The sequence below is a fragment of the Cololabis saira genome, unplaced genomic scaffold (genome assembly GCF_033807715.1).
Source record: "Cololabis saira isolate AMF1-May2022 unplaced genomic scaffold, fColSai1.1 scf044, whole genome shotgun sequence".
In the NCBI taxonomy this organism is placed as follows: domain Eukaryota; kingdom Metazoa; phylum Chordata; class Actinopteri; order Beloniformes; family Belonidae; genus Cololabis; species Cololabis saira.
The window spans coordinates 160,001-182,500 of record NW_026906208.1 but is presented as its reverse complement, the minus strand read 5'-3'; the positions used below and the strand labels follow the sequence as shown (position 1 = coordinate 182,500).

At 45.7% G+C, this 22,500-nt stretch overlaps 70 non-coding genes across 70 annotated transcripts in view; all 70 read right to left on the bottom strand.

The window, feature by feature from the left end:
• Positions 1–6: 6 nt before the first annotated feature.
• LOC133433103 (5S ribosomal RNA) lies at positions 7–125 on the bottom strand. Its single transcript, XR_009777323.1, has one exon. It is a non-coding gene; the product is annotated as a 5S ribosomal RNA (ribosomal RNA).
• A 217-nt stretch (positions 126–342) lies between these two features.
• Positions 343–461, bottom strand: LOC133433236 (5S ribosomal RNA). The gene has a single exon (XR_009777450.1). It is a non-coding gene; the product is annotated as a 5S ribosomal RNA (ribosomal RNA).
• A 199-nt stretch (positions 462–660) lies between these two features.
• On the bottom strand, positions 661–779 carry LOC133433101 (5S ribosomal RNA). The gene has a single exon (XR_009777321.1). It is a non-coding gene; the product is annotated as a 5S ribosomal RNA (ribosomal RNA).
• A 216-nt stretch (positions 780–995) lies between these two features.
• On the bottom strand, positions 996–1,114 carry LOC133433309 (5S ribosomal RNA). The gene has a single exon (XR_009777520.1). It is a non-coding gene; the product is annotated as a 5S ribosomal RNA (ribosomal RNA).
• Positions 1,115–1,331: 217 nt separating this feature from the next.
• On the bottom strand, positions 1,332–1,450 carry LOC133433100 (5S ribosomal RNA). Its single transcript, XR_009777320.1, has one exon. It is a non-coding gene; the product is annotated as a 5S ribosomal RNA (ribosomal RNA).
• A 199-nt stretch (positions 1,451–1,649) lies between these two features.
• Positions 1,650–1,768, bottom strand: LOC133433255 (5S ribosomal RNA). Its single transcript, XR_009777468.1, has one exon. It is a non-coding gene; the product is annotated as a 5S ribosomal RNA (ribosomal RNA).
• Positions 1,769–1,967: 199 nt separating this feature from the next.
• LOC133433505 (5S ribosomal RNA) lies at positions 1,968–2,086 on the bottom strand. Its single transcript, XR_009777709.1, has one exon. It is a non-coding gene; the product is annotated as a 5S ribosomal RNA (ribosomal RNA).
• Positions 2,087–2,303: 217 nt separating this feature from the next.
• Positions 2,304–2,422, bottom strand: LOC133433443 (5S ribosomal RNA). The gene has a single exon (XR_009777650.1). It is a non-coding gene; the product is annotated as a 5S ribosomal RNA (ribosomal RNA).
• Positions 2,423–2,621: 199 nt separating this feature from the next.
• LOC133433099 (5S ribosomal RNA) lies at positions 2,622–2,740 on the bottom strand. Its single transcript, XR_009777319.1, has one exon. It is a non-coding gene; the product is annotated as a 5S ribosomal RNA (ribosomal RNA).
• A 216-nt stretch (positions 2,741–2,956) lies between these two features.
• On the bottom strand, positions 2,957–3,075 carry LOC133433440 (5S ribosomal RNA). The gene has a single exon (XR_009777647.1). It is a non-coding gene; the product is annotated as a 5S ribosomal RNA (ribosomal RNA).
• A 217-nt stretch (positions 3,076–3,292) lies between these two features.
• LOC133433098 (5S ribosomal RNA) lies at positions 3,293–3,411 on the bottom strand. Its single transcript, XR_009777318.1, has one exon. It is a non-coding gene; the product is annotated as a 5S ribosomal RNA (ribosomal RNA).
• Positions 3,412–3,610: 199 nt separating this feature from the next.
• Positions 3,611–3,729, bottom strand: LOC133433526 (5S ribosomal RNA). The gene has a single exon (XR_009777729.1). It is a non-coding gene; the product is annotated as a 5S ribosomal RNA (ribosomal RNA).
• Positions 3,730–3,928: 199 nt separating this feature from the next.
• On the bottom strand, positions 3,929–4,047 carry LOC133433407 (5S ribosomal RNA). The gene has a single exon (XR_009777615.1). It is a non-coding gene; the product is annotated as a 5S ribosomal RNA (ribosomal RNA).
• A 199-nt stretch (positions 4,048–4,246) lies between these two features.
• LOC133433097 (5S ribosomal RNA) lies at positions 4,247–4,365 on the bottom strand. The gene has a single exon (XR_009777317.1). It is a non-coding gene; the product is annotated as a 5S ribosomal RNA (ribosomal RNA).
• Positions 4,366–4,564: 199 nt separating this feature from the next.
• LOC133433090 (5S ribosomal RNA) lies at positions 4,565–4,683 on the bottom strand. The gene has a single exon (XR_009777311.1). It is a non-coding gene; the product is annotated as a 5S ribosomal RNA (ribosomal RNA).
• A 199-nt stretch (positions 4,684–4,882) lies between these two features.
• LOC133433207 (5S ribosomal RNA) lies at positions 4,883–5,001 on the bottom strand. Its single transcript, XR_009777423.1, has one exon. It is a non-coding gene; the product is annotated as a 5S ribosomal RNA (ribosomal RNA).
• Positions 5,002–5,200: 199 nt separating this feature from the next.
• LOC133433096 (5S ribosomal RNA) lies at positions 5,201–5,319 on the bottom strand. Its single transcript, XR_009777316.1, has one exon. It is a non-coding gene; the product is annotated as a 5S ribosomal RNA (ribosomal RNA).
• Positions 5,320–5,518: 199 nt separating this feature from the next.
• On the bottom strand, positions 5,519–5,637 carry LOC133433219 (5S ribosomal RNA). Its single transcript, XR_009777434.1, has one exon. It is a non-coding gene; the product is annotated as a 5S ribosomal RNA (ribosomal RNA).
• Positions 5,638–5,853: 216 nt separating this feature from the next.
• Positions 5,854–5,972, bottom strand: LOC133433439 (5S ribosomal RNA). The gene has a single exon (XR_009777646.1). It is a non-coding gene; the product is annotated as a 5S ribosomal RNA (ribosomal RNA).
• A 217-nt stretch (positions 5,973–6,189) lies between these two features.
• LOC133433094 (5S ribosomal RNA) lies at positions 6,190–6,308 on the bottom strand. Its single transcript, XR_009777315.1, has one exon. It is a non-coding gene; the product is annotated as a 5S ribosomal RNA (ribosomal RNA).
• Positions 6,309–6,507: 199 nt separating this feature from the next.
• Positions 6,508–6,626, bottom strand: LOC133433524 (5S ribosomal RNA). Its single transcript, XR_009777727.1, has one exon. It is a non-coding gene; the product is annotated as a 5S ribosomal RNA (ribosomal RNA).
• A 199-nt stretch (positions 6,627–6,825) lies between these two features.
• Positions 6,826–6,944, bottom strand: LOC133433406 (5S ribosomal RNA). The gene has a single exon (XR_009777614.1). It is a non-coding gene; the product is annotated as a 5S ribosomal RNA (ribosomal RNA).
• A 199-nt stretch (positions 6,945–7,143) lies between these two features.
• On the bottom strand, positions 7,144–7,262 carry LOC133433093 (5S ribosomal RNA). The gene has a single exon (XR_009777314.1). It is a non-coding gene; the product is annotated as a 5S ribosomal RNA (ribosomal RNA).
• Positions 7,263–7,461: 199 nt separating this feature from the next.
• On the bottom strand, positions 7,462–7,580 carry LOC133433078 (5S ribosomal RNA). The gene has a single exon (XR_009777300.1). It is a non-coding gene; the product is annotated as a 5S ribosomal RNA (ribosomal RNA).
• A 199-nt stretch (positions 7,581–7,779) lies between these two features.
• Positions 7,780–7,898, bottom strand: LOC133433205 (5S ribosomal RNA). The gene has a single exon (XR_009777421.1). It is a non-coding gene; the product is annotated as a 5S ribosomal RNA (ribosomal RNA).
• A 199-nt stretch (positions 7,899–8,097) lies between these two features.
• LOC133433292 (5S ribosomal RNA) lies at positions 8,098–8,216 on the bottom strand. The gene has a single exon (XR_009777504.1). It is a non-coding gene; the product is annotated as a 5S ribosomal RNA (ribosomal RNA).
• A 216-nt stretch (positions 8,217–8,432) lies between these two features.
• On the bottom strand, positions 8,433–8,551 carry LOC133433195 (5S ribosomal RNA). The gene has a single exon (XR_009777411.1). It is a non-coding gene; the product is annotated as a 5S ribosomal RNA (ribosomal RNA).
• Positions 8,552–8,750: 199 nt separating this feature from the next.
• On the bottom strand, positions 8,751–8,869 carry LOC133433092 (5S ribosomal RNA). Its single transcript, XR_009777313.1, has one exon. It is a non-coding gene; the product is annotated as a 5S ribosomal RNA (ribosomal RNA).
• A 217-nt stretch (positions 8,870–9,086) lies between these two features.
• On the bottom strand, positions 9,087–9,205 carry LOC133433091 (5S ribosomal RNA). Its single transcript, XR_009777312.1, has one exon. It is a non-coding gene; the product is annotated as a 5S ribosomal RNA (ribosomal RNA).
• A 199-nt stretch (positions 9,206–9,404) lies between these two features.
• LOC133433332 (5S ribosomal RNA) lies at positions 9,405–9,523 on the bottom strand. Its single transcript, XR_009777543.1, has one exon. It is a non-coding gene; the product is annotated as a 5S ribosomal RNA (ribosomal RNA).
• Positions 9,524–9,739: 216 nt separating this feature from the next.
• Positions 9,740–9,858, bottom strand: LOC133433043 (5S ribosomal RNA). Its single transcript, XR_009777272.1, has one exon. It is a non-coding gene; the product is annotated as a 5S ribosomal RNA (ribosomal RNA).
• A 223-nt stretch (positions 9,859–10,081) lies between these two features.
• On the bottom strand, positions 10,082–10,200 carry LOC133433331 (5S ribosomal RNA). The gene has a single exon (XR_009777542.1). It is a non-coding gene; the product is annotated as a 5S ribosomal RNA (ribosomal RNA).
• Positions 10,201–10,416: 216 nt separating this feature from the next.
• On the bottom strand, positions 10,417–10,535 carry LOC133433005 (5S ribosomal RNA). Its single transcript, XR_009777237.1, has one exon. It is a non-coding gene; the product is annotated as a 5S ribosomal RNA (ribosomal RNA).
• A 223-nt stretch (positions 10,536–10,758) lies between these two features.
• Positions 10,759–10,877, bottom strand: LOC133433089 (5S ribosomal RNA). Its single transcript, XR_009777310.1, has one exon. It is a non-coding gene; the product is annotated as a 5S ribosomal RNA (ribosomal RNA).
• Positions 10,878–11,076: 199 nt separating this feature from the next.
• On the bottom strand, positions 11,077–11,195 carry LOC133433088 (5S ribosomal RNA). Its single transcript, XR_009777309.1, has one exon. It is a non-coding gene; the product is annotated as a 5S ribosomal RNA (ribosomal RNA).
• Positions 11,196–11,411: 216 nt separating this feature from the next.
• LOC133433308 (5S ribosomal RNA) lies at positions 11,412–11,530 on the bottom strand. Its single transcript, XR_009777519.1, has one exon. It is a non-coding gene; the product is annotated as a 5S ribosomal RNA (ribosomal RNA).
• Positions 11,531–11,747: 217 nt separating this feature from the next.
• On the bottom strand, positions 11,748–11,866 carry LOC133433485 (5S ribosomal RNA). Its single transcript, XR_009777689.1, has one exon. It is a non-coding gene; the product is annotated as a 5S ribosomal RNA (ribosomal RNA).
• A 199-nt stretch (positions 11,867–12,065) lies between these two features.
• On the bottom strand, positions 12,066–12,184 carry LOC133433254 (5S ribosomal RNA). Its single transcript, XR_009777467.1, has one exon. It is a non-coding gene; the product is annotated as a 5S ribosomal RNA (ribosomal RNA).
• Positions 12,185–12,383: 199 nt separating this feature from the next.
• Positions 12,384–12,502, bottom strand: LOC133433504 (5S ribosomal RNA). Its single transcript, XR_009777708.1, has one exon. It is a non-coding gene; the product is annotated as a 5S ribosomal RNA (ribosomal RNA).
• Positions 12,503–12,719: 217 nt separating this feature from the next.
• On the bottom strand, positions 12,720–12,838 carry LOC133433344 (5S ribosomal RNA). The gene has a single exon (XR_009777554.1). It is a non-coding gene; the product is annotated as a 5S ribosomal RNA (ribosomal RNA).
• Positions 12,839–13,037: 199 nt separating this feature from the next.
• Positions 13,038–13,156, bottom strand: LOC133433087 (5S ribosomal RNA). The gene has a single exon (XR_009777308.1). It is a non-coding gene; the product is annotated as a 5S ribosomal RNA (ribosomal RNA).
• A 216-nt stretch (positions 13,157–13,372) lies between these two features.
• LOC133433438 (5S ribosomal RNA) lies at positions 13,373–13,491 on the bottom strand. The gene has a single exon (XR_009777645.1). It is a non-coding gene; the product is annotated as a 5S ribosomal RNA (ribosomal RNA).
• A 217-nt stretch (positions 13,492–13,708) lies between these two features.
• LOC133433086 (5S ribosomal RNA) lies at positions 13,709–13,827 on the bottom strand. The gene has a single exon (XR_009777307.1). It is a non-coding gene; the product is annotated as a 5S ribosomal RNA (ribosomal RNA).
• Positions 13,828–14,026: 199 nt separating this feature from the next.
• LOC133433405 (5S ribosomal RNA) lies at positions 14,027–14,145 on the bottom strand. Its single transcript, XR_009777613.1, has one exon. It is a non-coding gene; the product is annotated as a 5S ribosomal RNA (ribosomal RNA).
• A 199-nt stretch (positions 14,146–14,344) lies between these two features.
• LOC133433085 (5S ribosomal RNA) lies at positions 14,345–14,463 on the bottom strand. Its single transcript, XR_009777306.1, has one exon. It is a non-coding gene; the product is annotated as a 5S ribosomal RNA (ribosomal RNA).
• A 199-nt stretch (positions 14,464–14,662) lies between these two features.
• On the bottom strand, positions 14,663–14,781 carry LOC133432987 (5S ribosomal RNA). Its single transcript, XR_009777219.1, has one exon. It is a non-coding gene; the product is annotated as a 5S ribosomal RNA (ribosomal RNA).
• A 199-nt stretch (positions 14,782–14,980) lies between these two features.
• On the bottom strand, positions 14,981–15,099 carry LOC133433204 (5S ribosomal RNA). The gene has a single exon (XR_009777420.1). It is a non-coding gene; the product is annotated as a 5S ribosomal RNA (ribosomal RNA).
• Positions 15,100–15,316: 217 nt separating this feature from the next.
• On the bottom strand, positions 15,317–15,435 carry LOC133433084 (5S ribosomal RNA). Its single transcript, XR_009777305.1, has one exon. It is a non-coding gene; the product is annotated as a 5S ribosomal RNA (ribosomal RNA).
• Positions 15,436–15,634: 199 nt separating this feature from the next.
• LOC133433523 (5S ribosomal RNA) lies at positions 15,635–15,753 on the bottom strand. The gene has a single exon (XR_009777726.1). It is a non-coding gene; the product is annotated as a 5S ribosomal RNA (ribosomal RNA).
• Positions 15,754–15,952: 199 nt separating this feature from the next.
• LOC133433404 (5S ribosomal RNA) lies at positions 15,953–16,071 on the bottom strand. The gene has a single exon (XR_009777612.1). It is a non-coding gene; the product is annotated as a 5S ribosomal RNA (ribosomal RNA).
• A 199-nt stretch (positions 16,072–16,270) lies between these two features.
• LOC133433525 (5S ribosomal RNA) lies at positions 16,271–16,389 on the bottom strand. Its single transcript, XR_009777728.1, has one exon. It is a non-coding gene; the product is annotated as a 5S ribosomal RNA (ribosomal RNA).
• A 199-nt stretch (positions 16,390–16,588) lies between these two features.
• On the bottom strand, positions 16,589–16,707 carry LOC133433083 (5S ribosomal RNA). Its single transcript, XR_009777304.1, has one exon. It is a non-coding gene; the product is annotated as a 5S ribosomal RNA (ribosomal RNA).
• Positions 16,708–16,906: 199 nt separating this feature from the next.
• On the bottom strand, positions 16,907–17,025 carry LOC133433330 (5S ribosomal RNA). Its single transcript, XR_009777541.1, has one exon. It is a non-coding gene; the product is annotated as a 5S ribosomal RNA (ribosomal RNA).
• Positions 17,026–17,241: 216 nt separating this feature from the next.
• LOC133433003 (5S ribosomal RNA) lies at positions 17,242–17,360 on the bottom strand. Its single transcript, XR_009777235.1, has one exon. It is a non-coding gene; the product is annotated as a 5S ribosomal RNA (ribosomal RNA).
• A 223-nt stretch (positions 17,361–17,583) lies between these two features.
• Positions 17,584–17,702, bottom strand: LOC133433580 (5S ribosomal RNA). The gene has a single exon (XR_009777781.1). It is a non-coding gene; the product is annotated as a 5S ribosomal RNA (ribosomal RNA).
• Positions 17,703–17,901: 199 nt separating this feature from the next.
• LOC133433467 (5S ribosomal RNA) lies at positions 17,902–18,020 on the bottom strand. The gene has a single exon (XR_009777672.1). It is a non-coding gene; the product is annotated as a 5S ribosomal RNA (ribosomal RNA).
• A 216-nt stretch (positions 18,021–18,236) lies between these two features.
• Positions 18,237–18,355, bottom strand: LOC133433233 (5S ribosomal RNA). The gene has a single exon (XR_009777447.1). It is a non-coding gene; the product is annotated as a 5S ribosomal RNA (ribosomal RNA).
• Positions 18,356–18,554: 199 nt separating this feature from the next.
• Positions 18,555–18,673, bottom strand: LOC133433561 (5S ribosomal RNA). Its single transcript, XR_009777762.1, has one exon. It is a non-coding gene; the product is annotated as a 5S ribosomal RNA (ribosomal RNA).
• Positions 18,674–18,873: 200 nt separating this feature from the next.
• On the bottom strand, positions 18,874–18,992 carry LOC133433451 (5S ribosomal RNA). The gene has a single exon (XR_009777657.1). It is a non-coding gene; the product is annotated as a 5S ribosomal RNA (ribosomal RNA).
• A 199-nt stretch (positions 18,993–19,191) lies between these two features.
• Positions 19,192–19,310, bottom strand: LOC133432972 (5S ribosomal RNA). Its single transcript, XR_009777205.1, has one exon. It is a non-coding gene; the product is annotated as a 5S ribosomal RNA (ribosomal RNA).
• Positions 19,311–19,509: 199 nt separating this feature from the next.
• Positions 19,510–19,628, bottom strand: LOC133433423 (5S ribosomal RNA). The gene has a single exon (XR_009777630.1). It is a non-coding gene; the product is annotated as a 5S ribosomal RNA (ribosomal RNA).
• Positions 19,629–19,827: 199 nt separating this feature from the next.
• On the bottom strand, positions 19,828–19,946 carry LOC133433082 (5S ribosomal RNA). The gene has a single exon (XR_009777303.1). It is a non-coding gene; the product is annotated as a 5S ribosomal RNA (ribosomal RNA).
• Positions 19,947–20,145: 199 nt separating this feature from the next.
• Positions 20,146–20,264, bottom strand: LOC133432971 (5S ribosomal RNA). Its single transcript, XR_009777204.1, has one exon. It is a non-coding gene; the product is annotated as a 5S ribosomal RNA (ribosomal RNA).
• A 199-nt stretch (positions 20,265–20,463) lies between these two features.
• Positions 20,464–20,582, bottom strand: LOC133433422 (5S ribosomal RNA). Its single transcript, XR_009777629.1, has one exon. It is a non-coding gene; the product is annotated as a 5S ribosomal RNA (ribosomal RNA).
• A 199-nt stretch (positions 20,583–20,781) lies between these two features.
• Positions 20,782–20,900, bottom strand: LOC133433081 (5S ribosomal RNA). The gene has a single exon (XR_009777302.1). It is a non-coding gene; the product is annotated as a 5S ribosomal RNA (ribosomal RNA).
• A 216-nt stretch (positions 20,901–21,116) lies between these two features.
• On the bottom strand, positions 21,117–21,235 carry LOC133433547 (5S ribosomal RNA). Its single transcript, XR_009777749.1, has one exon. It is a non-coding gene; the product is annotated as a 5S ribosomal RNA (ribosomal RNA).
• A 223-nt stretch (positions 21,236–21,458) lies between these two features.
• On the bottom strand, positions 21,459–21,577 carry LOC133433474 (5S ribosomal RNA). Its single transcript, XR_009777678.1, has one exon. It is a non-coding gene; the product is annotated as a 5S ribosomal RNA (ribosomal RNA).
• A 199-nt stretch (positions 21,578–21,776) lies between these two features.
• Positions 21,777–21,895, bottom strand: LOC133433080 (5S ribosomal RNA). The gene has a single exon (XR_009777301.1). It is a non-coding gene; the product is annotated as a 5S ribosomal RNA (ribosomal RNA).
• A 216-nt stretch (positions 21,896–22,111) lies between these two features.
• On the bottom strand, positions 22,112–22,230 carry LOC133433546 (5S ribosomal RNA). Its single transcript, XR_009777748.1, has one exon. It is a non-coding gene; the product is annotated as a 5S ribosomal RNA (ribosomal RNA).
• Positions 22,231–22,453: 223 nt separating this feature from the next.
• The window catches only part of LOC133433472 (5S ribosomal RNA), a 119-nt gene continuing 72 nt past the window's right edge, over positions 22,454–22,500 (bottom strand). The window contains exon 1 of the ribosomal RNA XR_009777676.1: positions 22,454–22,500. This exon is cut by the window's right edge and continues 72 nt beyond it. This is a non-coding gene — a ribosomal RNA (5S ribosomal RNA).

The window sequence follows — 22,500 nt, the reverse complement described above, 5'->3', positions numbered from 1 at the left end:
TGAAAAAGCTTACAGCACCTGGTATTCCCAGGCGGTCTCCCATCCAAGTACTAACCAGGCCCGACCCTGCTTAGCTTCCGAGATCAGACGAGATCGGGCGCATCCAGGCTGGTATGGCCGTAAGCTGAAGCTGCTGCTTGAAATACCTCTTATATGGAGTTGAAGATAAGTCATATAATATAAGTCATTGATTTGTTGGTGATAATAATTTAGAAGCGCTTATTTGTTGGAGTTAAAGTGCCTTAACCATGTGCAAAACACTTTAGGACCTGAGCTGTCGCTGTTACCACGTTGAAATTTGTGTGGGTAGATTAAGCGAGAGCGCTCTCTGCTGGTTGAAAAAGCTTACAGCACCTGGTATTCCCAGGTGGTCTCCCATCCAAGTACTAACCAGGCCCGACCCTGCTTAGCTTCCGAGATCAGACGAGATCGGGCGCATCCAGGCTGGTATGGCCATAAGCAGAATCTGCTGCTTGAAATACCTCTTATATGGATTTGAAGATAAGTCATAGAATATAAGTCATTGATTTGTTGGTTTTATTTGTTGGAGTAAAAGTGCCTTAACCATGTGCAAAACACTTTAGGACGTGAGCTGTCGCTGTTACCACGTTGAAATATGTGTGGGTAGATTAAGCGAGAGTGCTCTCTGCTGGTTGAAAAAGCTTACAGCACCTGGTATTCCCAGGCGGTCTCCCATCCAAGTACTAACCAGGCCCGACCCTGCTTAGCTTCCGAGATCAGACGAGATCGGGCGCATCCAGGCTGGTATGGCCGTAAGCTGAAGCTGCAGCTTGAAATACTTCTTATATGGAGTTGAAGATAAGTATATAATACAAGTCATTGATTTGTTGGTGATAATAATTTAGAAGCGCTTATTTGTTGGAGTTAAACTGCGTTAACCATGTGCAAAACACTTTAGGACGTGAGCTGTCGCTGTTACCACGTTGAAATATGTGTGGGTAGATTAAGCGAGAGCGCTCTCTGTTGGTTGAAAAAGCTTACAGCACCTGGTATTCCCAGGCGGTCTCCCATCCAAGTACTAACCAGGCCCGACCCTGCTTAGCTTCCGAGATCAGACGAGATCGGGCGCATCCAGGCTGGTATGGCCGTTAGCAGAAGCTGCAGCTTGAAATACCTCTTATATGGAGTTGAAGATAAGTCATATAATATAAGTCATTGATTTGTTGGTGATAATAATTTAGAAGCGCTTATTTGTTGGAGTTAAAGTGCCTTAACCATGTGCAAAACACTTTAGGACGTGAGCTGTCGCTGTTACCACGTTGAAATATGTGTGGCTAGATTAAGCGAGACCGTTCTCTGCTGGTTGAAAAAGCTTACAGCACCTGGTATTCCCAGGCGGTCTCCCATCCAAGTACTAACCAGGCCCGACCCTGCTTAGCTTCCGAGATCAGACGAGATCGGGCGCATCCAGGCTGGTATGGCCGTAAGCAGAAGTTGCAGCTTGAAATACCTCTGATATGGAGTTGAAGATAAGTCATAGAATATAAGTCCTTGATTTGTTGGTTTTATTTGTTGGAGTTAAAGTGCCTTAACCATGTGCAAAACACTTTAGGACGTGAGCTGTCGCTGTTACCACGTTGAAATATGTGTGGGTAGATTAAGCGAGAGCGTTCTCTGCTGGTTGAAAAAGCTTACAGCACCTGGTATTCCCAGGCGGTCTCCCATCCAAGTACTAACCAGGCCCGACCCTGCTTAGCTTCCGAGATCAGACGAGATCGGGCGCATCCAGGCTGGTATGGCCATAAGCTGAAGCTGCAGCTTGTAATACCTCTTATATGGAGTTGAAGATAAGTCATAGAATATAAGTCATTGATTTGTTGGTTTTATTTGTTGGAGTTAAAGTGCCTTAACCATGTGCAAAACACTTTTGGACGTGAGCTGTCGCTCTTACCACGTTGAAATATGTGTGGGTAGATTAAGCGAGAGCGCTCTCTGCTGGTTGAAAAAGCTTAAAGCACCTGGTATTCCCAGGCGGTCTCCCATCCAAGTACTAACCAGGCCCGACCCTGCTTAGCTTCCGAGATCAGACGAGATCGGGCGCATCCAGGCTGGTATGGCCGTAAGCTGAAGCTGCAGCTTGAAATACTTCTTATATGGAGTTGAAGATAAGTCATATAATACAAGTCATTGATTTGTTGGTGATAATAATTTAGAAGCGCTTATTTGTTGGAGTTAAAGTGCCTTAACCATGTGCAAAACACTTTAGGACGTGAGCTGTCGCTGTTACCACGTTGAAATATGTGTGGGTAGATTAAGCGAGAGCGTTCTCTGCTGGTTGAAAAAGCTTACAGCACCTGGTATTCCCAGGCGGTCTCCCATCCAAGTACTAACCAGGCCTGACCCTGCTTAGCTTCCGAGATCAGACGAGATCGGGCGCATCCAGGCTGGTATGGCCGTAAGCAGAAGTTGCAGCTTGAAATACCTCTGATATGGAGTTGAAGATAAGTCATAGAATATAAGTCATTGATTTGTTGGTTTTATTTGTTGGAGTTAAAGTGCCTTAACCATGTGCAAAACACTTTAGGACGTGAGCTGTCGCTCTTACCACGTTGAAATATGTGTGGGTAGATTAAGCGAGAGCGCTCTCTGCTGGTTGAAAAAGCTTACAGCACCTGGTATTCCCAGGCGGTCTCCCATCCAAGTACTAACCAGGCCCGACCCTGCTTAGCTTCCGAGATCAGACGAGATCGGGCGCATCCAGGCTGGTATGGCCGTAAGCTGAAGCTGCAGCTTGAAATACTTCTTATATGGAGTTGAAGATAAGTATATAATACAAGTCATTGATTTGTTGGTGATAATAATTTAGAAGCGCTTATTTGTTGGAGTTAAACTGCGTTAACCATGTGCAAAACACTTTAGGACGTGAGCTGTCGCTGTTACCACGTTGAAATATGTGTGGGTAGATTAAGCGAGAGCGCTCTCTGTTGGTTGAAAAAGCTTACAGCACCTGGTATTCCCAGGCGGTCTCCCATCCAAGTACTAACCAGGCCCGACCCTGCTTAGCTACCGAGATCAGACGAGATCGGGCGCATCCAGGCTGGTATGGCCGTTAGCAGAAGCTGCAGCTTGAAATACCTCTTATATGGAGTTGAAGATAAGTCATATAATATAAGTCATTGATTTGTTGGTGATAATAATTTAGAAGCGCTTATTTGTTGGAGTTAAAGTGCCTTAACCATGTGCAAAACACTTTAGGACGTGAGCTTTCGCTGTTACCACGTTGAAATATATGTGGGTAGATTAAGCGAGAGCGTTCTCTGCAGGTTGAAAAAGCTTACAGCACCTGGTATTCCCAGGCGGTCTCCCATCCAAGTACTAACCAGGCCCGACCCTGCTTAGCTTCCGAGATCAGACGAGATCGGGCGCATCCAGGCTGGTATGGCCGTAAGCAGAAGCTGCAGCTTGAAATACCTCTTGTATGGAGTTGAAGATAAGTCATAGAATATAAGTTATAGATTTGTTGGTTTTATTTGTTGGAGTTAAAGTGCCTCAACCATGTGCAAAACACTTTAGGACGTGAGCTGTCGCTGTTACCACGTTGAAATATGTGTGGGTAGATTAAGCGAGAGCGCTCTCTGCTGGTTGAAAAAGCTTACAGCACCTGGTATTCCCAGGCGGTCTCCCATCCAAGTACTAACCAGGCACGACCCTGCTTAGCTTCCGAGATCAGACGAGATCGGGCGCATCCAGGCTGGTATGGCCGTAAGCTGATGTTGCAGCTTGAAATACCTCTTATATGGAGTTGAAGATAAGTCATATAATATAAGTCATTGATTTGTTGGTTTTATTTGTTGGAGTTAAAGTGCCTTAACCATGTGCAAAACACTTTAGGACGTGAGCTGTCGCTGTTACCACGTTGAAATATGTGTGGCTAGATTAAGCGAGACCGTTCTCTGCTGGTTGAAAAAGCTTACAGCACCTGGTATTCCCAGGCGGTCTCCCATCCAAGTACTAACCAGGCCCGACCCTGCTTAGCTTCCGAGATCAGACAAGATCGGGCGCATCCAGGCTGGTATGGCCGTAAGCAGAAGTTGCAGCTTGAAATACCTCTGATATGGAGTTGAAGATAAGTCATAGAATATAAGTCATTGATTTGTTGGTTTAATTTGTTGGAGTTAAAGTGCCTTAACCATGTGCAAAACACTTTAGGACGTGAGCTGTCGCTGTTACCACGTTGAAATATGTGTGGGTAGATTAAGCGAGAGCGTTCTCTGCTGGTTGAAAAAGCTTACAGCACCTGGTATTCCCAGGCGGTCTCCCATCCAAGTACTAACCAGGCCCGACCCTGCTTAGCTTCCGAGATCAGACGAGATCGGGCGCATCCAGGCTGGTATGGCCGTAAGCAGAAGCTGCAGCTTGAAATACCTCTTGTATGGAGTTGAAGATAAGTCATAGAATATAAGTTATAGATTTGTTGGTTTTATTTGTTGGAGTTAAAGTGCCTTAACCATGTGCAAAACACTTTAGGACGTGAGCTGTCGCTGTTACCACGTTGAAATATGTGTGGGTAGATTAAGCGAGAGCGCTCTCTGCTGGTTGAAAAAGCTTACAGCACCTGGTATTCCCAGGCGGTCTCCCATCCAAGTACTAACCAGGCCCGACCCTGCTTAGCTTCCGAGTTCAGATGAGATCGGGCGCATCCAGGCTGGTATGGCCGTAAGCTGAAGTTGCAGCTTGAAATACCTCTTATATGGAGTTGAAGATAAGTCATATAATATAAGTCATTGATTTGTTGGTTTTATTTGTTGGAGTTAAAGTGCCTTAACCATGTGCAAAACACTTTAGGACGTGAGCTGTCGCTGTTACCACGTTGAAATATGTGTGGGTAGATTAAGCGAGAGCGCTCTCTGTTGGTTGAAAAAGCTTACAGCACCTGGTATTCCCAGGCGGTCTCCCATCCAAGTACTAACCAGGCCCGACCCTGCTTAGCTTCCGAGATCAGACGAGATCGGGCGCATCCAGGCTGGTATGGCTGTAAGCAGAAGCTGCAGCTTGAAATACCTCTTATATGGAGTTGAAGATAAGTCATAGAATATAAGTCTTTGATTTGTCGGTTTTATTTGTTGGAGTTAAAGTGCCTTAACCATGTGCAAAACACTTTAGGACGTGAGCTGTCGCTGTTACCACGTTGAAATATGTGTGGGTAGATTAAGCGAGAGCGTTCTCTGCTGGTTGAAAAAGCTTACAGCACCTGGTATTCCCAGGCGGTCTCCCATCCAAGTACTAACCAGGCCCGACCCTGCTTAGCTTCCGAGATCAGACGAGATCGGGCGCATCCAGGCTGGTATGGCCGTAAGCAGAAGTTGCAGCTTGAAATACCTCTGATATGGAGTTGAAGATAAGTCATAGAATATAAGTCATTGATTTGTTGGTTTTATTTGTTGGAGTTAAAGTGCCTTAACCATGTGCAAAACACTTTAGGACGTGAGCTGTCGCTCTTACCACGTTGAAATATGTGTGGGTAGATTAAGCGAGAGCGCTCTCTGCTGGTTGAAAAAGCTTACAGCACCTGGTATTCCCAAGCGGTCTCCCATCCAAGTACTAACCAGGCCCGACCCTGCTTAGCTTCCGAGATCAGACGAGATCGGGCGCATCCAGGCTGGTATGGCCGTAAGCTGAAGCTGCAGCTTGAAATACTTCTTATATGGAGTTGAAGATAAGTATATAATACAAGTCATTGATTTGTTGGTGATAATAATTTAGAAGCGCTTATTTGTTGGAGTTAAACTGCGTTAACCATGTGCAAAACACTTTAGGACGTGAGCTGTCGCTGTTACCACGTTGAAATATGTGTGGGTAGATTAAGCGAGAGCGCTCTCTGTTGGTTGAAAAAGCTTACAGCACCTGGTATTCCCAGGCGGTCTCCCATCCAAGTACTAACCAGGCCCGACCCTGCTTAGCTACCGAGATCAGACGAGATCGGGCGCATCCAGGCTGGTATGGCCGTTAGCAGAAGCTGCAGCTTGAAATACCTCTTATATGGAGTTGAAGATAAGTCATATAATATAAGTCATTGATTTGTTGGTGATAATAATTTAGAAGCGCTTATTTGTTGGAGTTAAAGTGCCTTAACCATGTGCAAAACACTTTAGGACGTGAGCTTTCGCTGTTACCACGTTGAAATATATGTGGGTAGATTAAGCGAGAGCGTTCTCTGCAGGTTGAAAAAGCTTACAGCACCTGGTATTCCCAGGCGGTCTCCCATCCAAGTACTAACCAGGCCCGACCCTGCTTAGCTTCCGAGATCAGACGAGATCGGGCGCATCCAGGCTGGTATGGCCGTAAGCAGAAGCTGCAGCTTGAAATACCTCTTGTATGGAGTTGAAGATAAGTCATAGAATATAAGTTATAGATTTGTTGGTTTTATTTGTTGGAGTTAAAGTGCCTCAACCATGTGCAAAACACTTTAGGACGTGAGCTGTCGCTGTTACCACGTTGAAATATGTGTGGGTAGATTAAGCGAGAGCGCTCTCTGCTGGTTGAAAAAGCTTACAGCACCTGGTATTCCCAGGCGGTCTCCCATCCAAGTACTAACCAGGCACGACCCTGCTTAGCTTCCGAGATCAGACGAGATCGGGCGCATCCAGGCTGGTATGGCCGTAAGCTGATGTTGCAGCTTGAAATACCTCTTATATGGAGTTGAAGATAAGTCATATAATATAAGTCATTGATTTGTTGGTTTTATTTGTTGGAGTTAAAGTGCCTTAACCATGTGCAAAACACTTTAGGACGTGAGCTGTCGCTGTTACCACGTTGAAATATGTGTGGCTAGATTAAGCGAGACCGTTCTCTGCTGGTTGAAAAAGCTTACAGCACCTGGTATTCCCAGGCGGTCTCCCATCCAAGTACTAACCAGGCCCGACCCTGCTTAGCTTCCGAGATCAGACAAGATCGGGCGCATCCAGGCTGGTATGGCCGTAAGCAGAAGTTGCAGCTTGAAATACCTCTGATATGGAGTTGAAGATAAGTCATAGAATATAAGTCATTGATTTGTTGGTTTAATTTGTTGGAGTTAAAGTGCCTTAACCATGTGCAAAACACTTTAGGACGTGAGCTGTCGCTGTTACCACGTTGAAATATGTGTGGGTAGATTAAGCGAGAGCGTTCTCTGCTGGTTGAAAAAGCTTACAGCACCTGGTATTCCCAGGCGGTCTCCCATCCAAGTACTAACCAGGCCCGACCCTGCTTAGCTTCCGAGATCAGACGAGATCGGGCGCATCCAGGCTGGTATGGCCGTAAGCAGAAGCTGCAGCTTGAAATACCTCTTGTATGGAGTTGAAGATAAGTCATAGAATATAAGTTATAGATTTGTTGGTTTTATTTGTTGGAGTTAAAGTGCCTTAACCATGTGCAAAACACTTTAGGACGTGAGCTGTCGCTGTTACCACGTTGAAATATGTGTGGGTAGATTAAGCGAGAGCGCTCTCTGCTGGTTGAAAAAGCTTACAGCACCTGGTATTCCCAGGCGGTCTCCCATCCAAGTACTAACCAGGCCCGACCCTGCTTAGCTTCCGAGTTCAGATGAGATCGGGCGCATCCAGGCTGGTATGGCCGTAAGCTGAAGTTGCAGCTTGAAATACCTCTTATATGGAGTTGAAGATAAGTCATATAATATAAGTCATTGATTTGTTGGTTTTATTTGTTGGAGTTAAAGTGCCTTAACCATGTGCAAAACACTTTAGGACGTGAGCTGTCGCTGTTACCACGTTGAAATATGTGTGGGTAGATTAAGCGAGAGCGCTCTCTGTTGGTTGAAAAAGCTTACAGCACCTGGTATTCCCAGGCGGTCTCCCATCCAAGTACTAACCAGGCCCGACCCTGCTTAGCTTCCGAGATCAGACGAGATCGGGCGCATCCAGGCTGGTATGGCTGTAAGCAGAAGCTGCAGCTTGAAATACCTCTTATATGGAGTTGAAGATAAGTCATAGAATATAAGTCTTTGATTTGTCGGTTTTATTTGTTGGAGTTAAAGTGCCTTAACCAAGTGCAAAACACTTTAGGACGTGAGCTGTCGCTGTTACCACGTTGAAATATGTGTGGGTAGATTAAGCGAGAGCGCTCTCTGCTGGTTGAAAAAGCTTACAGCACCTGGTATTCCCAGGCGGTCTCCCATCCAAGTACTAACCAGGCCCGACCCTGCTTAGCTTCCGAGATCAGACGAGATCGGGCACATCCAGGCTGGTATGGCCGTAAGCTGAAGCTGCAGCTTGAAATACTTCTTATATGGAGTTGAAGATAAGTATATAATACAAGTCATTGATTTGTTGGTGATAATAATTTAGAAGCGCTTATTTGTTGGAGTTAAAGTGCCTTAACCATGTGCAAAACACTTTAGGACGTGAGCTGTCGCTGTTACCACGTTGAAATATGTGTGGGTAGATTAAGCGAGAGCGCTCTCTGCTGGTTGAAAAAGCTTACAGCACCTGGTATTCCCAGGCGGTCTCCCATCCAAGTACTAACCAGGCCCGACCCTGCTTAGCTTCCGAGATCAGATGAGATCGGGCGCATCCAGGCTGGTATGGCCGTAAGCAGAAGCTGCAGCTTGAAATACCTCTTATATGGAGTTGAAGATAAGTCATAGAATATAAGTCATTGATTTGTTGGTTTTATTTGTTGGAGTTAAAGTGCCTTAACCATGTGCAAAACACTTTAGGACGTGAGCTGTCGCTGTTACCACGTTGAAATATGTGTGGCTAGATTAAGCGAGACCGTTCTCTGCTGGTTGAAAAAGCTTACAGCACCTGGTATTCCCAGGCGGTCTCCCATCCAAGTACTAACCAGGCCCGACCCTGCTTAGCTTCCGAGATCAGACGAGATCGGGCGCATCCAGGCTGGTATGGCCGTAAGCAGAAGCTGCAGCTTGAAATACCTCTTGTATGGAGTTGAAGATAAGTCATAGAATATAATTAATTGATTTGTTGGTGATAATAATTTAGAAGCGCTTATTTGTTAGAGTTAAAGTGCCTTAACCATGTGCAAAACACTTTAGGACGTGAGCTTTCGCTGTTACCACGTTGAAATATGTGTGGGTAGATTAAGCGAGAGCGCTCTCTGCTGGTTGAAAAAGCTTACAGCACCTGGTATTCCCAGGCGGTCTCCCATCCAAGTACTAACCAGGCCCGACCCTGCTTAGCTTCCGAGATCAGACGAGATCGGGCGCATCCAGGCTGGTATGGCCGTAAGCAGAAGCTGCAGCTTGAAATACCTCTTGTATGGAGTTGAAGATAAGTCATAGAATATAAGTTATAGATTTGTTGGTTTTATTTGTTGGAGTTAAAGTGCCTTAACCATGTGCAAAACACTTTAGGACGTGAGCTGTCGCTGTTACCACGTTGAAATATGTGTGGCTAGATTAAGCGAGACCGTTCTCTGCTGGTTGAAAAAGCTTACAGCACCTGTTATTCCCAGGCGGTCTCCCATCCAAGTACTAACCAGGCCCGACCCTGCTTAGCTTCCGAGATCAGACGAGATCGGGCGCATCCAGGCTGGTATGGCCGTAAGCAGAAGTTGCAGCTTGAAATACATCTGATATGGAGTTGAAGATAAGTATTTAATACAAGTCATTGATTTGTTGGTGATAATAATTTAGAAGCGCTTATTTGTTGGAGTTAAAGTGCCTTAACCATGTGCAAAACACTTTAGGACGTGAGCTGTCGCTATTACCACGTTGAAATATGTGTGGGTAGATTAAGCGAGAGCGCTCTCTGCTGGTTGAAAAAGCTTACAGCACCTGGTATTCCCAGGCGGTCTCCCATCCAAGTACTAACCACGCCCGACCCTGCTTAGCTTCCGAGATCAGACGAGATCGGGCGCATCCAGGCTTGTATGGCCATAAGCTGAAGCTGAAGCTGCAGCTTGAAATACCTCTTATATGGAGTTGAAGATAAGTCATATAATATAAGTCATTGATTTGTTGGTGATAATAATTTAGAAGCACTTATTTGTTGGAGTTAAAGTGCCTTAACCATGTGCAAAACACTTTAGGACGTGAGCTGTCGCTGTTACCACGTTGAAATATGTGTGGGTAGATTAAGCGAGACCGTTCTCTGCTGGTTGAAAAAGCTTACAGCACCTGTTATTCCCAGGCGGTCTCCCATCCAAGTACTAACCAGGCCCGACCCTGCTTAGCTTCCGAGATCAGACGAGATCGGGCGCATCCAGGCTGGTATGGCCGTAAGCAGAAGTTGCAGCTTGAAATACCTCTGATATGGAGTTGAAGATAAGTATTTAATACAAGTCATTGATTTGTTGGTGATAATAATTTAGAAGCGCTTATTTGTTGGAGTTAAAGTGCCTTAACCATGTGCAAAACACTTTAGGACGTGAGCTGTCGCTATTACCACGTTGAAATATGTGTGGGTAGATTAAGCGAGAGCGCTCTCTGCTGGTTGAAAAAGCTTACAGCACCTGGTATTCCCAGGCGGTCTCCCATCCAAGTACTAACCACGCCCGACCCTGCTTAGCTTCCGAGATCAGACGAGATCGGGCGCATCCAGGCTTGTATGGCCGTAAGCTGAAGCTGAAGCTGCAGCTTGAAATACCTCTTATATGGAGTTGAAGATAAGTCATAGAATATAATTAATTGATTTGTTGGTGATAATAATTTAGAAGCGCTTATTTGTTGGAGTTAAAGTGCCTTAACCATGTGCAAAACACTTTAGGACGTGAGCTGTCGCTGTTACCACGTTGAAATATGTGTGGCTAGATTAAGCGAGACCGTTCTCTGCTGGTTGAAAAAGCTTACAGCACCTGGTATTCCCAGGCGGTCTCCCATCCAAGTACTAACCAGGCCCGACCCTGCTTAGCTTCCGAGATCAGACGAGATCGGGCGCATCCAGGCTGGTATGGCCGTAAGCAGAAGTTGCAGCTTGAAATACCTCTGATATGGAGTTGAAGATAAGTCATAGAATATAAGTCATTGATTTGTTGGTTTTATTTGTTGGAGTTAAAGTGCCTTAACCATGTGCAAAACACTTTAGGACGTGAGCTGTCGCTCTTACCACGTTGAAATATGTGTGGGTAGATTAAGCGAGAGCGCTCTCTGCTGGTTGAAAAAGCTTACAGCACCTGGTATTCCCAGGCGGTCTCCCATCCAAGTACTAACCAGGCCCGACCCTGCTTAGCTTCCGAGATCAGACGAGATCGGGCGCATCCAGGCTGGTATGGCCGTAAGCTGAAGCTGCAGCTTGAAATACTTCTTATATGGAGTTGAAGATAAGTATATAATACAAGTCATTGATTTGTTGGTGATAATAATTTAGAAGCGCTTATTTGTTGGAGTTAAACTGCGTTAACCATGTGCAAAACATTTTAGGACGTGAGCTGTCGCTGTTACCACGTTGAAATATGTGTGGGTAGATTAAGCGAGAGCGCTCTCTGTTGGTTGAAAAAGCTTACAGCACCTGGTATTCCCAGGCGGTCTCCCATCCAAGTACTAACCAGGCCCGACCCTGCTTAGCTTCCGAGATCAGACGAGATCGGGCGCATCCAGGCTGGTATGGCCGTTAGCAGAAGCTGCAGCTTGAAATACCTCTTATATGGAGTTGAAGATAAGTCATATAATATAAGTCATTGATTTGTTGGTGATAATAATTTAGAAGCGCTTATTTGTTGGAGTTAAAGTGCCTTAACCATGTGCAAAACACTTTAGGACGTGAGCTGTCGCTGTTACCACGTTGAAATATGTGTGGGTAGATTAAGCGAGAGCGTTCTCTGCTGGTTGAAAAAGCTTACAGCACCTGGTATTCCCAGGCGGTCTCCCATCCAAGTACTAACCAGGCCCGACCCTGCTTAGCTTCCGAGATCAGACGAGATTGGGCGCATCCAGGCTGGTATGGCCGTAAGCAGAAGCTGCTGCCTGAAATACCTCTTATATGGAGTTGAAGATAAGTCATAGAATATAAGTCATTGATTTGTTGGTTTTATTTGTTGGAGTTAAAGTGCCTTAACCATGTGCAAAACACTTTAGGACGTGAGCTGTCGCTGTTACCACGTTGAAATATGTGTGGGTAGATTAAGCGAGAGCGTTCTCTGCTGGTTGAAAAAGCTTACAGCACCTGGTATTCCCAGGCGGTCTCCCATCCAAGTACTAACCAGGCCCGACCCTGCTTAGCTTCCGAGATCAGACGAGATCGGGCGCATCCAGGCTGGTATGGCCATAAGCTGAAGCTGCAGCTTGTAATACCTCTTATATGGAGTTGAAGATAAGTCATAGAATATAAGTCATTGATTTGTTGGTTTTATTTGTTGGAGTTAAAGTGCCTTAACCATGTGCAAAACACTTTTGGACGTGAGCTGTCGCTCTTACCACGTTGAAATATGTGTGGGTAGATTAAGCGAGAGCGCTCTCTGCTGGTTGAAAAAGCTTAAAGCACCTGGTATTCCCAGGCGGTCTCCCATCCAAGTACTAACCAGGCCCGACCCTGCTTAGCTTCCGAGATCAGACGAGATCGGGCGCATCCAGGCTGGTATGGCCGTAAGCTGAAGCTGCAGCTTGAAATACTTCTTATATGGAGTTGAAGATAAGTCATATAATACAAGTCATTGATTTGTTGGTGATAATAATTTAGAAGCGCTTATTTGTTGGAGTTAAAGTGCCTTAACCATGTGCAAAACACTTTAGGACGTGAGCTGTCGCTGTTACCACGTTGAAATATGTGTGGGTAGATTAAGCGAGAGCGTTCTCTGCTGGTTGAAAAAGCTTACAGCACCTGGTATTCCCAGGCGGTCTCCCATCCAAGTACTAACCAGGCCCGACCCTGCTTAGCTTCCGAGATCAGACGAGACCGGGCGCATCCAGGCTGGTATGGCCGTAAGCAGAAGTTGCAGCTTGAAATACCTCTGATATGGAGTTGAAGATAAGTCATAGAATATAAGTCATTGATTTGTTGGTTTTATTTGTTGGAGTTAAAGTGCCTTAACCATGTGCAAAACACTTTAGGACGTGAGCTGTCGCTCTTACCACGTTGAAATATGTGTGGGTAGATTAAGCGAGAGCGCTCTCTGCTGGTTGAAAAAGCTTACAGCACCTGGTATTCCCAGGCGGTCTCCCATCCAAGTACTAACCAGGCCCGACCCTGCTTAGCTTCCGAGATCAGACGAGATCGGGCGCATCCAGGCTGGTATGGCCGTAAGCTGAAGCTGCAGCTTGAAATACTTCTTATATGGAGTTGAAGATAAGTATATAATACAAGTCATTGATTTGTTGGTGATAATAATTTAGAAGCGCTTATTTGTTGGAGTTAAACTGCGTTAACCATGTGCAAAACACTTTAGGACGTGAGCTGTCGCTGTTACCACGTTGAAATATGTGTGGGTAGATTAAGCGAGAGCGCTCTCTGTTGGTTGAAAAAGCTTACAGCACCTGGTATTCCCAGGCGGTCTCCCATCCAAGTACTAACCAGGCCCGACCCTGCTTAGCTACCGAGATCAGACGAGATCGGGCGCATCCAGGCTGGTATGGCCGTTAGCAGAAGCTGCAGCTTGAAATACCTCTTATATGGAGTTGAAGATAAGTCATATAATATAAGTCATTGATTTGTTGGTGATAATAATTTAGAAGCGCTTATTTGTTGGAGTTAAAGTGCCTTAACCATGTGCAAAACACTTTAGGACGTGAGCTTTCGCTGTTACCACGTTGAAATATATGTGGGTAGATTAAGCGAGAGCGTTCTCTGCAGGTTGAAAAAGCTTACAGCACCTGGTATTCCCAGGCGGTCTCCCATCCAAGTACTAACCAGGCCCGACCCTGCTTAGCTTCCGAGATCAGACGAGATCGGGCGCATCCAGGCTGGTATGGCCGTAAGCTGATGTTGCAGCTTGAAATACCTCTTATATGGATTTGAAGATAAGTCATATAATATAAGTCATTGATTTGTTGGTTTTATTTGTTGGAGTTAAAGTGCCTTAACCATGTGCAAAACACTTTAGGACGTGAGCTGTCGCTGTTACCACGTTGAAATATGTGTGGCTAGATTAAGCGAGACCGTTCTCTGCTGGTTGAAAAAGCTTACAGCACCTGGTATTCCCAGGCGGTCTCCCATCCAAGTACTAACCAGGCCCGACCCTGCTTAGCTTCCGAGATCAGACAAGATCGGGCGCATCCAGGCTGGTATGGCCGTAAGCAGAAGTTGCAGCTTGAAATACCTCTGATATGGAGTTGAAGATAAGTCATAGAATATAAGTCATTGATTTGTTGGTTTAATTTGTTGGAGTTAAAGTGCCTTAACCATGTGCAAAACACTTTAGGACGTGAGCTGTCGCTGTTACCACGTTGAAATATGTGTGGGTAGATTAAGCGAGAGCGTTCTCTGCTGGTTGAAAAAGCTTACAGCACCTGGTATTCCCAGGCGGTCTCCCATCCAAGTACTAACCAGGCCCGACCCTGCTTAGCTTCCGAGATCAGACGAGATCGGGCGCATCCAGGCTGGTATGGCCGTAAGCAGAAGCTGCAGCTTGAAATACCTCTTGTATGGAGTTGAAGATAACTCATAGAATATAAGTTATAGATTTGTTGGTTTTATTTGTTGGAGTTAAAGTGCCTTAACCATGTGCAAAACACTTTAGGACGTGAGCTGTCGCTGTTACCACGTTGAAATATGTGTGGGTAGATTAAGCGAGAGCGCTCTCTGCTGGTTGAAAAAGCTTACAGCACCTGGTATTCCCAGGCGGTCTCCCATCCAAGTACTAACCAGGCCCGACCCTGCTTAGCTTCCGAGTTCAGATGAGATCGGGCGCATCCAGGCTGGTATGGCCGTAAGCTGAAGTTGCAGCTTGAAATACCTCTTATATGGAGTTGAAGATAAGTCATATAATATAAGTCATTGATTTGTTGGTTTTATTTGTTGGAGTTAAAGTGCCTTAACCATGTGCAAAACACTTTAGGACGTGAGCTGTCGCTGTTACCACGTTGAAATATGTGTGGGTAGATTAAGCGAGAGCGCTCTCTGTTGGTTGAAAAAGCTTACAGCACCTGGTATTCCCAGGCGGTCTCCCATCCAAGTACTAACCAGGCCCGACCCTGCTTAGCTTCCGAGATCAGACGAGATCGGGCGCATCCAGGCTGGTATGGCTGTAAGCAGAAGCTGCAGCTTGAAATACCTCTTATATGGAGTTGAAGATAAGTCATAGAATATAAGTCATTGATTTGTTGGTGATAATAATTTAGAAGCGCTTATTTGTTGGAGTTAAAGTGCCTTAACCATGTGCAAAACACTTTAGGACGTGAGCTTTCGCTGTTACCACGTTGAAATATATGTGGGTAGATTAAGCGAGAGCGTTCTCTGCAGGTTGAAAAAGCTTACAGCACCTGGTATTCCCAGGCGGTCTCCCATCCAAGTACTAACCAGGCCCGACCCTGCTTAGCTTCCGAGATCAGACGAGATCGGGCGCATCCAGGCTGGTATGGCCGTAAGCAGAAGCTGCAGCTTGAAATACCTCTTGTATGGAGTTGAAGATAAGTCATAGAATATAAGTTATAGATTTGTTGGTTTTATTTGTTGGAGTTAAAGTGCCTCAACCATGTGCAAAACACTTTAGGACGTGAGCTGTCGCTGTTACCACGTTGAAATATGTGTGGGTAGATTAAGCGAGAGCGCTCTCTGCTGGTTGAAAAAGCTTACAGCACCTGGTATTCCCAGGCGGTCTCCCATCCAAGTACTAACCAGGCACGACCCTGCTTAGCTTCCGAGATCAGACGAGATCGGGCGCATCCAGGCTGGTATGGCCGTAAGCTGATGTTGCAGCTTGAAATACCTCTTATATGGAGTTGAAGATAAGTCATATAATATAAGTCATTGATTTGTTGGTTTTATTTGTTGGAGTTAAAGTGCCTTAACCATGTGCAAAACACTTTAGGACGTGAGCTGTCGCTGTTACCACGTTGAAATATGTGTGGCTAGATTAAGCGAGACCGTTCTCTGCTGGTTGAAAAAGCTTACAGCACCTGGTATTCCCAGGCGGTCTCCCATCCAAGTACTAACCAGGCCCGACCCTGCTTAGCTTCCGAGATCAGACAAGATCGGGCGCATCCAGGCTGGTATGGCCGTAAGCAGAAGTTGCAGCTTGAAATACCTCTTGTATGGAGTTGAAGATAAGTCATAGAATATAAGTCATTGATTTGTTGGTTTTATTTGTTGGAGTTAAAGTGCCTTAACCATGTGCAAAACACTTTAGGACGTGAGCTGTCGCTGTTACCACGTTGAAATATGTGTGGGTAGATTAAGCGAGAGCGCTCTCTGCTGGTTGAAAAAGCTTACAGCACCTGGTATTCCCAGGCGGTCTCCCATCCAAGTACTAACCAGGCCCGACCCTGCTTAGCTTCCGAGTTCAGATGAGATCGGGCGCATCCAGGCTGGTATGGCCGTAAGCTGAAGTTGCAGCTTGAAATACCTCTTATATGGAGTTGAAGATAAGTCATATAATATAAGTCATTGATTTGTTGGTTTTATTTGTTGGAGTTAAAGTGCCTTAACCATGTGCAAAACACTTTAGGACGTGAGCTGTCGCTGTTACCACGTTGAAATATGTGTGGGTAGATTAAGCGAGAGCGCTCTCTGCTGGTTGAAAAAGCTTACAGCACCTGGTATTCCCAGGCGGTCTCCCATCCAAGTACTAACCAGGCCCGACCCTGCTTAGCTTCCGAGATCAGACGAGATCGGGCGCATCCAGGCTGGTATGGCCGTAAGCAGAAGCTGCAGCTTGAAATACCTCTTGTATGGAGTTGAAGATAAGTCATAGAATATAAGTTATAGATTTGTTGGTTTTATTTGTTGGAGTTAAAGTGCCTTAACCATGTGCAAAACACTTTAGGACGTGAGCTGTCGCTGTTACCACGTTGAAATATGTGTGGCTAGATTAAGCGAGACCGTTCTCTGCTGGTTGAAAAAGCTTACAGCACCTGTTATTCCCAGGCGGTCTCCCATCCAAGTACTAACCAGGCCCGACCCTGCTTAGCTTCCGAGATCAGACGAGATCGGGCGCATCCAGGCTGGTATGGCCGTAAGCAGAAGTTGCAGCTTGAAATACCTCTGATATGGAGTTGAAGATAAGTATTTAATACAAGTCATTGATTTGTTGGTGATAATAATTTAGAAGCGCTTATTTGTTGGAGTTAAAGTGCCTTAACCATGTGCAAAACACTTTAGGACGTGAGCTGTCGCTATTACCACGTTGAAATATGTGTGGGTAGATTAAGCGAGAGCGCTCTCTGCTGGTTGAAAAAGCTTACAGCACCTGGTATTCCCAGGCGGTCTCCCATCCAAGTACTAACCACGCCCGACCCTGCTTAGCTTCCGAGATCAGACGAGATCGGGCGCATCCAGGCTTGTATGGCCGTAAGCTGAAGCTGAAGCTGCAGCTTGAAATACCTCTTATATGGAGTTGAAGATAAGTCATATAATATAAGTCATTGATTTGTTGGTGATAATAATTTAGAAGCACTTATTTGTTGGAGTTAAAGTGCCTTAACCATGTGCAAAACACTTTAGGACGTGAGCTGTCGCTGTTACCACGTTGAAATATGTGTGGGTAGATTAAGCGAGAGCGCTCTCTGCTGGTTTAAAAAGCTTACAGCACCTGGTATTCCCAGGCGGTCTCCCATCCAAGTACTAACAAGGCCCGACCCTGCTTATCTTCCGAGATCAGACGAGATCGGGCGCATCCAGGCTGGTATGGCCGTAAGCAGAAGCTGCAGCTTGAAATACCTCTTATATGGAGTTGAAGATAAGTGATAGAATATAAGTCATTGATTTGTTGGTTTTATTTGTTGGAGTTAAAGTGCCTTAACCATGTGCAAAACACTTTAGGACGTGAGCTGTCGCTCTTACCACGTTGAAATATGTGTGGGTAGATTAAGCGAGAGCGCTCTCTGCTGGTTGAAAAAGCTTACAGCACCTGGTATTCCCAGGCGGTCTCCCATCCAAGTACTAACCAGGCCCGACCCTGCTTAGCTTCCGAGATCAGACGAGAACGGGCGCATCCAGGCTGGTATGGCCGTAAGCTGAAGCTGCAGCTTGAAATACTTCTTATATGGAGTTGAAGATAAGTATATAATACAAGTCATTGATTTGTTGGTGATAATAATTTAGAAGCGCTTATTTGTTGGAGTTAAAGTGCCTTAACCATGTGCAAAACACTTTAGGACGTGAGCTGTCGCTGTTACCACGTTGAAATATGTGTGGGTAGATTAAGCGAGACCGTTCTCTGCTGGTTGAAAAAGCTTACAGCACCTGGTATTCCCAGGCGGTCTCCCATCCAAGTACTAACCAGGCCCGACCCTGCTTAGCTTCCGAGATCAGACGTGATCGGGCGCATCCAGGCTGGTATGGCCGTAAGCAGAAGCTGCAGCTTGAAATACCTCTTGTATGGAGTTGAAGATAAGTCATAGAATATAAGTTATAGATTTGTTGGTTTTATTTGTTGGAGTTAAAGTGCCTTAACCATGTGCAAAACACTTTAGGACGTGAGCTGTCGCTGTTACCACGTTGAAATATGTGTGGGTAGATTAAGCGAGAGCGCTCTCTGCTGGTTGAAAAAGCTTACAGCACCTGTTACTCCCAGGCGGTCTCCCATCCAAGTACTAACCAGGACCGACCCTGCTTAGCTTCCGAGTTCAGACGAGATCGGGCGCATCCAGGCTGGTATGGCCGTAAGCTGAAGTTGCAGCTTGAAATACCTCTTATATGGAGTTGAAGATAAGTCAATTTAATATAAGTCATTGATTTGTTGGTTTTATTTGTTGGAGTTAAAGTGCCTTAACCATGTGCAAAACACTTTAGGACGTGAGCTGTCGCTGTTACCACGTTGAAATATGTGTGGCTAGATTAAGCGAGACCGTTCTCTGCTGGTTGAAAAGGCTTACAGCATCTGGTATTCCCAGGCGGTCTCCCATCCAAGTACTAACCAGGCCCGACCCTGCTTAGCTTCCGAGATCAGACGAGATCGGGCGCATCCAGGCTGGTATGGCCGTAAGCAGAAGTTGCAGCTTGAAATACCTCTGATATGGAGTTGAAGATAAGTCATAGAATATAAGTCATTGATTTGTTGGTTTTATTTGTTGGAGTTAAAGTGCCTTAACCATGTGCAAAACACTTTAGGACGTGAGCTGTCGCTCTTACCACGTTGAAATATGTGTGGGTAGATTAAGCGAGAGCGCTCTCTGCTGGTTGAAAAAGCTTACAGCACCTGGTATTCCCAGGCGGTCTCCCATCCAAGTACTAACCAGGCCCGACCCTGCTTAGCTTCCGAGATCAGACTAGATTGGGCGCATCCAGGCTGGTATGGCCGTAAGCAGAAGCTGCTGCTTGAAATACCTCTTATATGGAGTTGAAGATAAGTCATAGAATATAAGTCATTGATTTGTTGGTTTTATTTGTTGGAGTTAAAGTGCCTTAACCATGTGCAAAACACTTTAGGACGTGAGCTGTCGCTGTTACCACGTTGAAATATGTGTGGGTAGATTAAGCGTGAGCGCTCTCTGCTGGTTGAAAAAGCTTACAGCACCTGGTATTCCCAGGCGGTCTCCCATCCAAGTACTAACAAGGCCCGACCCTGCTTAGCTTCCGAGATCAGATGAGATCGGGCGCATCCAGGCTGGTATGGCCGTAAGCAGAAGCTGCAGCTTGAAATACCTCTTATATGGAGTTGAAGATAAGTCATAGAATATAAGTCATTGATTTGTTGGTTTTATTTGTTGGAGTTAAAGTGCCTTAACCATGTGCAAAACACTTTAGGACGTGAGCTGTCGCTGTTACCACGTTGAAATATGTGTGGGTAGATTAAGCGTGAGCGCTCTCTGCTGGTTGAAAAAGCTTACAGCACCTGGTATTCCCAGGCGGTCTCCCATCCAAGTACTAACCAGGCCCGACCCTGCTTAGCTTCCGAGATCAGACGAGATCGGGCGCATCCAGGCTGGTATGGCCGTAAGCAGAAGCTGCAGCTTGAAATACCTCTGATATGGAGTTGAAGATAAGTCATAGAATATAAGTCATTGATTTGTTGGTTTTATTTGTTGGAGTTAAAGTGCCTTAACCATGTGCAAAACACTTTAGGACGTGAGCTGTCGCTCTTACCACGTTGAAATATGTGTGGGTAGATTAAGCGAGAGCGCTCTCTGCTGGTTGAAAAAGCTTACAGCACCTGGTATTCCCAGGCGGTCTCCCATCCAAGTACTAACCAGGCCCGACCCTGCTTAGCTTCCGAGATCAGACTAGATTGGGCGCATCCAGGCTGGTATGGCCGTAAGCAGAAGCTGCTGCTTGAAATACCTCTTATATGGAGTTGAAGATAAGTCATAGAATATAAGTCATTGATTTGTTGGTTTTATTTGTTGGAGTTAAAGTGCCTTAACCATGTGCAAAACACTTTAGGACGTGAGCTGTCGCTGTTACCACGTTGAAATATGTGTGGGTAGATTAAGCGTGAGCGCTCTCTGCTGGTTGAAAAAGCTTACAGCACCTGGTATTCCCAGGCGGTCTCCCATCCAAGTACTAACAAGGCCCGACCCTGCTTAGCTTCCGAGATCAGATGAGATCGGGCGCATCCAGGCTGGTATGGCCGTAAGCAGAAGCTGCAGCTTGAAATACCTCTTATATGGAGTTGAAGATAAGTCATAGAATATAAGTCATTGATTTGTTGGTTTTATTTGTTGGAGTTAAAGTGCCTTAACCATGTGCAAAACACTTTAGGACGTGAGCTGTCGCTGTTACCACGTTGAAATATGTGTGGGTAGATTAAGCGTGAGCGCTCTCTGCTGGTTGAAAAAGCTTACAGCACCTGGTATTCCCAGGCGGTCTCCCATCCAAGTACTAACCAGGCCCGACCCTGCTTAGCTTCCGAGATCAGACGAGATCGGGCGCATCCAGGCTGGTATGGCCGTAAGCAGAAGCTGCAGCTTGAAATACCTCTGATATGGAGTTGAAGATAAGTATATAATACAAGTCATTGATTTGTTGGTGATAATAATTTAGAAGCGCTTATTTGTTGGAGTTAAAGTGCCTTAACCATGTGCAAAACACTTTAGGACGTGAGCTGTCGCTGTTACCACGTTGAAATATGTGTGGGTAGATTAAGCGAGAGCGCTCTCTGCTGGTTGAAAAAGCTTACAGCACCTGGTATTCCCAGGCGGTCTCCCATCCAAGTACTAACCAGGCCGGACCCTGCTTAGCTTCCGAGATCAGACGAGATCGGGCGCATCCAGGCTGGTATGGCCGTAAGCTGAAGCTGAAGCTGCAGCTTGAAATACCTCTTATATGGAGTTGAAGATAAGTCATATAATATAAGTCATTGATTTGTTGGTGATAATAATTTAGAAGCACTTATTTGTTGGAGTTAAAGTGCCTTAACCATGTGCAAAACACTTTAGGACGTGAGCTGTCGCTGTTACCACGTTGAAATATGTGTGGGTAGATTAAGCGAGAGCGCTCTCTGCCGGTTGAAAAAGCTTACAGCACCTGGTATTCCCAGGCGGTCTCCCATCCTAGTACTAACAAGGCCCGACCCTGCTTAGCTTCCGAGATCAGACGAGATCGGGCGCATCCAGGCTGGTATGGCCGTAAGCAGAAGCTGCAGCTTGAAATACCTCTTATATGGAGTTGAAGATAAGTCATAGAATATAAGTCATTGATTTGTTGGTTTTATTTGTTGGAGTTAAAGTGCCTTAACCATGTGCAAAACACTTTAGGACATGAGCTGTCGCTGTTACCACGTTGAAATTTGTGTGGGTAGATTAAGCGAGAGCGCTCTCTGCTGGTTGAAAAAGCTTACAGCACCTGGTATTCCCAGGCGGTCTCCCATCCAAGTACTAACCAGGCCCGACCCTGCTTAGCTTCCGAGATCAGACGAGATCGGGCGCATCCAGGCTGGTATGGCCGTAAGCAGAAGCTGCAGCTTGAAATACCTCTGATATGGAGTTGAAGATAAGTATATAATACAAGTCATTGATTTGTTGGTGATAATAATTTAGAAGCGCTTATTTGTTGGAGTTAAAGTGCCTTAACCATGTGCAAAACACTTTAGGACGTGAGCTGTCGCTGTTACCACGTTGAAATATGTGTGGGTAGATTAAGCGAGAGCGCTCTCTGCTGGTTGAAAAAGCTTACAGCACCTGGTATTCCCAGGCGGTCTCCCATCCAAGTACTAACCAGGCCGGACCCTGCTTAGCTTCCGAGATCAGACGAGATCGGGCGCATCCAGGCTGGTATGGCCGTAAGCTGAAGCTGAAGCTGCAGCTTGAAATACCTCTTATATGGAGTTGAAGATAAGTCATATAATATAAGTCATTGATTTGTTGGTGATAATAATTTAGAAGCACTTATTTGTTGGAGTTAAAGTGCCTTAACCATGTGCAAAACACTTTAGGACGTGAGCTGTCGCTGTTACCACGTTGAAATATGTGTGGGTAGATTAAGCGAGAGCGCTCTCTGCCGGTTGAAAAAGCTTACAGCACCTGGTATTCCCAGGCGGTCTCCCATCCTAGTACTA